Source organism: Montipora capricornis, chromosome 8 (genome assembly GCF_036669925.1).
Source record: "Montipora capricornis isolate CH-2021 chromosome 8, ASM3666992v2, whole genome shotgun sequence".
NCBI lineage: Eukaryota > Metazoa > Cnidaria > Anthozoa > Scleractinia > Acroporidae > Montipora > Montipora capricornis.
The window spans coordinates 46,168,973-46,175,244 of record NC_090890.1 but is presented as its reverse complement, the minus strand read 5'-3'; the positions used below and the strand labels follow the sequence as shown (position 1 = coordinate 46,175,244).

General features: G+C 40.3%; 1 protein-coding gene across 1 annotated transcript in view; it reads left to right on the top strand.

The window, feature by feature from the left end:
• Nucleotides 1-205: 205 nt before the first annotated feature.
• The window catches only part of LOC138060167 (uncharacterized), a 19,750-nt gene continuing 13,683 nt past the window's right edge, over nt 206-6,272 (top strand). Inside the window, exons 1-2 of the mRNA XM_068905892.1 lie at nt 206-390; nt 3,175-3,417. The gene's annotated coding sequence lies outside the window, so the exon portion shown is untranslated. The remainder of the gene's footprint in view (nt 391-3,174; nt 3,418-6,272) is intronic.

Genomic DNA, 6,272 nt, shown 5'->3' with positions numbered 1-6,272 from the left:
GTCACCACTTATGACTGAGTGAAGTTCATTTTCGTTGATGTTGGACCGGTTGAGCATCATTAGGGACAGTGCACGGTCCAATAGCGATATTTCTTGTTTACAAACATTGACGTCACGTTTTTTTTTTATTCAAATTTGCCAACCACGGAACAAAAGAGGTCATTGTTCCAACTGCCAATTAGGTTTTGGTTGGCATATGAATATCAATTGGGTGACGTACATATTGCAGCAGCAATACGGGATTGGATTTGAACATTTTTTAAAAAAGCGTTAAGTGAAGTAAGAAGACTAAACTGAGGCAACCTTTGACCCGTTGGTTTCACTTTGCTTACAAAATTCTGATTTATCTTTTACCACCGCCGTGACGATCATCCCTGAGTACAGTCAAAGGTAGGCCAGTATGACGCTTAGGCCCAGTTCAGACGTCGTACTTCTGCCGTGTGGAACTAAATTCAGGAATTAAGTTCGACAAAAGCACGGCAGAAGCACGGCGTCTGAATCAAACTTTTGAATTAAGTTCGGCAAGCAATTAAGTTCGACAAGCTCTGCCGTGCTACACGACTTTGGCACGGCATTGATTCAAACGTCGTGCTTGTGTCGCGCCAAACAAAATTCATAAATTATGTTAATGTATTTGGCGAGATTGAGTTCCCACGGGGAGTTAGGAGAAGAATTGTTACGAGGCATCAGTAAAGCCTGAATTTGGTTCGACTTTGGCACGGCGTCTGAATCAGAGTTGTTTCCCTACCGTGCTACAGTCGAACCAACTGGCAATTAAGATCGGCACGGCAGAAGCACGACGTCTGAACTGGGCCTTAGTATGCATATGCTGACATACTGCACGCAGGTAAAAACGGGTTTGTCCATCTCTGTGCCTTTGTTATTCATCCCTTTGCATTTGAAAATGTTGTGAGTGATTTGAATTTGCTGAGAGCATTTGGTTTTGATGTGGCAGTTGTGGGCCACCGTATTTGCGTGAACTAAAAGTGAACTAAAAGAATTTTTCTGAGTCATGCTGGGGCCCCGTCACCTCTTATGACTGAATGAATTTATTTTCTTTGATGTTGGACCGGTTGAGCATCATTAGGGACAGTGCACGGTCCAATACTTAGTAACTGAGATTTACATATTGCACCAGCAATACGGGAATCTAATTGGCTTTCTCAGTTTAGTTATTGACTCTGTGGCTACGTCAGTCGGTTACTTATTCATACTTTTTCGATCCTGTTAGAGAGTGCCTCAGGTACGTTTCCAAGCAGGTACTTCGTACTCCACAATCGCCCGGATTGTTGTTGTGTATCATTCTTACCAGCTGACTCTGTGTGGCACCACCCTTCTTCAGAATTCTGATTGAAAACACTTTTTGGATTGCTTTCCTCGTTATGTAGTCTACGGGATATTTCCATTTCCATTTGGGATCAGAACTCAAGTATACACCAAGTAATTTGTAAGCGGACACACATTCAATTGCATCTTTGATACAATACAATACATACTTAATTGACCGCTCCCCATAGGGGCTTTTCAGGGCCAATGAAACACAACAACAACAACAACAACAACAACAACAACAACAAGTTACTGAGGACAATTGGATTAAGTGTAAAGTTGTCATTGTGCATGAAGTTGTTCGTCATTTCCTTACACTTAAGGTTATGTTTATTCAATGGTCTTGTGAAAAATTATGGATGTCCTGCGCAGCAAAATTCAGTAGGTTTAAACTATTGCTTGGGATGATCTCCAGTGCGCCAGCCACTGGCAGTATCAGGAGAGGATTGGGTACTAGCATAAATCAATAAGACTTGGTTCTAGGGGCGATAAAACCCAAACAGATCTTTACCGAAATTACTCGTTGGATGCCCCTGTTGCCAATACGAAGCCCTGACCAACCACTATCAGTATCAAAGCCTCTTTTATTATAGATCGTGAATGTGAAAACTATAGAGTGCTGCGGGTGCAAAACTAGACACAAGGATGCACCTGAAGCGTGAAAATGCACTTATAGGTTTTACTCTGCAAGTCCAGATGAGGGTCACCCAGGGTACTGCTCACATTATCGTGCTCAGCGATCAAGGGCACCCAGTGAGCAAATTAGCCAAAAGCCTTTGAGAGCCATTTCTAGGCTCCTTGTAATGTATAAGAACTGTCTAAAGAGATGTTATCACCTAGAAGAATTTGATCTGTTCGGGTATCTTAGCTGAGAATTGAAGTATCCGAAAATTTTAGGGAATGACCTCTTCATTTCAGAAATTGATGGCTGCGTGAACGTTACCTTCCAAGAACTTCCCAGCAAACCATTTCAATGATTTGTTCATCCAAAACTGCTAGGTGATCGGTTTGATGTTTTAGTAAACACATCTATACTGTAGCTGTTTGGCAACGTACAGGGGTGCTCAGTGGAGCCGATGTACCAAATAGCCGCTCCGCGCGCAGTCTAATGCTGGCTGGGAAGTTTAGTCTCTATACAAATAATTTCCTGGGAATATATTTACGAATTAATTCTTGCTGGCGGTCTTGTGTGTGAATCTATTAGTTCTTGGCTAGAAAATGATCCAGCACCCCCCCTACATGGCTCATGGCTGGTAAAACGTTTGCAAAACGTAATAATTGCCGGTTTTCACTGTCACACCGTCATGAAAGCCATTCAACAAATAAAGTCAAAAATCAAAGAGATAAACTGAGGAAGATGAATATTCAAATAGTCTCGCAAAGGTTCAGGTCTGTGCGATTTTTCGTGCGGGAGATATTCGAAGAATTGTTTACTCAAATTAATGAGGATTTGTATGGAGACGCCATGTTTGTGTCCCTTTCAGGGACACAAATATGGCGGCCGGAAGCTAACAAAAACATATGTCATCGAGTTTTGCTATAAAAAGCCAGTAGTCGTCTTCTGAGGGCTCATAAACATCTATATGAGTACTTATTCTCATACAAGGACTGTTCAGATTGCAAAATCTCAGCGGATAATTCATCTTTTTAACCTACGTGATAGCAGATAGCATTCGACCGTAATTTTAATAGCGTGTCACGCAAAAGATTAGAAATTCAACCTTGCTTTACCAAGAGACGAAAAACCCTATCAAACTGAAAATTTGTAAAAAGACAAGTCTTCAGCTGTTCTAATAACTAACTAAAGTAAAATCTCAAAAGGATTGATAATTCCTTATTTTTTAGTTTTGATGACGTCACGTGAAAACCAAGAATACGCACTTCCGATGTGAACGAAAGTTCATGTACCCAGCGTGACATTTGTGTCACCGTTGAGAACGGCAAACCACGAGGGACGTGATCACGTCCAGCAAAGTGTTCAGCAGCTGCTGTCCGCCCAGGAAGTTATGCTTTCTTTTGTTTTTTTGTCCTAATCGAGTAATCGGCTACTCAACAGATCAGAAACCTTTACGTAAGCCTGCGAAAAAGGTAAGCACCAATTCACTTCTCAGTTTTTATAATCTTTCTGTGAGCTTATTTTTTAACGCCATAGTTTATCCTGGTGCTTCTGATATCTTACTTGCATTCAATCGGGACGAAATCATCTCAGTTAGTTTTCCTACATCTCTCTTCAACTTAGCAATCGAGTTTTTAGATATACCTAGCTTCTAGACCATAATTTGTATACGAATTCTATCAGTGTGAATAACGGACAAAGATTCCGGAGTTATAAAATTATTCCACGACAAATTACGTCGTTCACTATGTGTTGGTCAAGCGACTGACAAATGTGTTTTTCGGAAATTTCATAAGTGGATTGCATGACTAAAATACTGTTTCCATTCCTCTAAGAAAATTAAAAATCTTTTCGAGGACTTCGCTGTAAGCCTGTGGCTTTACAAAATCTAGTGGACTGCAAAATGGCAAAAGCTGTAATAGAAATGATAACATCTTAGGGTAAGCCGGTTTGAATATGGGTTTTAGTGCGTGTATCAGTTTCTTTGGGAGTGACTCAACAACGGAAATTTCATTTTTAACAGAAATGCTTACAAATTACGCTCATACTGAAAGAAAACTCCTTCCGATTTATTGCGATTTTCATAATTCTGCGGAATTCAACTTCAAGTGCCAACGGTCGTTTTGGCTTCCATCAATCAAACTTCCGACGCCAACCCCAGATGACGAAATCAATTAATGCGTGACATAACCCACTAATCATACGATGGAATCTGTACGAATCATTTTACTGAATAATTTCTAAAAACATATCATTATCGTGTTCGAGCTGTGAACGGAACAAAAACTCGAATTCACTTTCCGGAGACGGAGTCGATCTTTCCGGCCATGTTCGGAAATCTGATTGATGCAGGCCAAAACGCAGTTTGGCGCTTAGCGCTTGAAGGTAAGATTCCGCAGAATTATGAAAACCGCAGTAACGGAATAAACTATCTCAAATGGCGGTTGCTTTTGCCAGTATCAGAAATTTTGAGCCAGAGCAATAAGAAACCGCTAGAGTGGAAACGTTGCATAGACGACGCGTCCTCCCTTGGGACACTGAAACGGAAGAATTTTGACAAATCCATTGAGCATGCTAAAAGAGATCATGAAGTTTGCGGCTCGTTTGCATATGAGGGGCTATCCCAGAGACAAAAGGCGCAAAAGACGCCACTGCCCTTCGTCACACGATATCACCCATCAGTGTCTAATAATCAGTCTAATCAGTCGGGACGCAACTAAAGAGAACCTCTAATTTCATTGGACCCCTTTAGGACGCAGCTCTATTGTGTTTTACGTCATGTAATGACAAAATGTTATTTGGATAGAGAATCAAGCTATACTCAGGGAAATATACAAGCCCTCAAAAGACATACTTGTGAGAGCGAAATGTACAACAACATCACGGGAAGTGGGAATTGTGTTTGGTCTGTCAACACCCTGTTTGTCTCGGTAATGTGTTTGTGACTTTTGTAGATCTTGCAAAACATCGGTGATGTGTTTGTCACTTTGCTAGAACTTGCAAAACATCGGTGATATGTTTGTGATTTCTGTTAAGATCTTGCAAAACATCGGGTGATGTGTTTTTGACTCCTGTAGATCTTGTAAAACATCGGGTAATGTGTTTGTGACTGCTGTTAAGAGCTTGCGAAACGACGTCGATGTGTTTGTGACTTTTATAAACCTTGCAAAACATCGGTGATGTGTTTGTCACTTTGCTAGAACTTGCAAAACATCGGTGATGTGTTTGTGACTTCTGTTAAGATCTTGCAAAACAACGTCGATGTGTTTGTGACTTCTGTAGATCTTTAAAAAGATCGGTTGATGTGTTTGTGGCTTGTGCTAACATCTTGCAAATTGAACATCGTCGATATAGAGTTGACTTCTGTTAAGAACTTATAAAACATCCTCATTGATTGGCTATTGGGATGTATTTGTGACTTCTACATATTGAGCTGACTGTATGAAATTGTTCGCCATGTTGTTAAATACGAGAAAACGGTAAACGTTTATAACATCTTACAGTTATCATGGCACAAAGCCATGCAATAAAAGAGCCGTGTAAAATGTAATAGTTTTACAATATACTTTACTCAGTGTCAAGTGAATTCATGATACTCTTGTTTAGACTTCCTGAAATGCGAATCATTATGCTTATGCGTCGAGTAAACATTTGTTGGAAAAGAGAATATTTAAAAAAGTAAGCTTAACTCAGGTTTTACTTCTTGTACTCAATTAAGATGTGCCAGAATAACGTTTTGCTGGGAAGGCTGGCAGGACCTCTACATCTCTAATAGCTGACAAAAGGCAATGACGGAAGTTCTTTCCTGGCTGGGATTATGGTCCTCAATAAAGTTGCTTCCTGGCAAAAGCGATACAATGGACTTAAGCTTGCTGGCGCTGAGGAGCGGCTATTTTTTTCCCAGGAAAGTTAATTATTAAGACAGTATCGCTTGACAGATGTCAGTTTGTTGTTTGGGAGAAAAATAAACCTTTTTTTAAAAATTTGGTCGTTGAGCACTCCTGAACGTAGAACCAAAATTCTTAGAACTGTACAGTTTGACTCTCCGGAACACATATTTCACCAAAGATTATGGTTGGGTGCCCCTGAGCGATGCGGTGCATCGTGCATATGTTGATCCAGTTGATGATGACTGGCAAGAATAATTCAGTGAACTTCCATTTTCACAGGGACTAACTGAGCAATATGGTAGGACCATGTCACTATCCCATGTAATGCAAAACACAAAAACGAGATGTTTTTGCTCTTAAAACGAAAACACATTTTAAATATTCAAGTGCTTTGTTTTCAAATTACGCATGAAAAATCATGTGATTATCCATGTGTT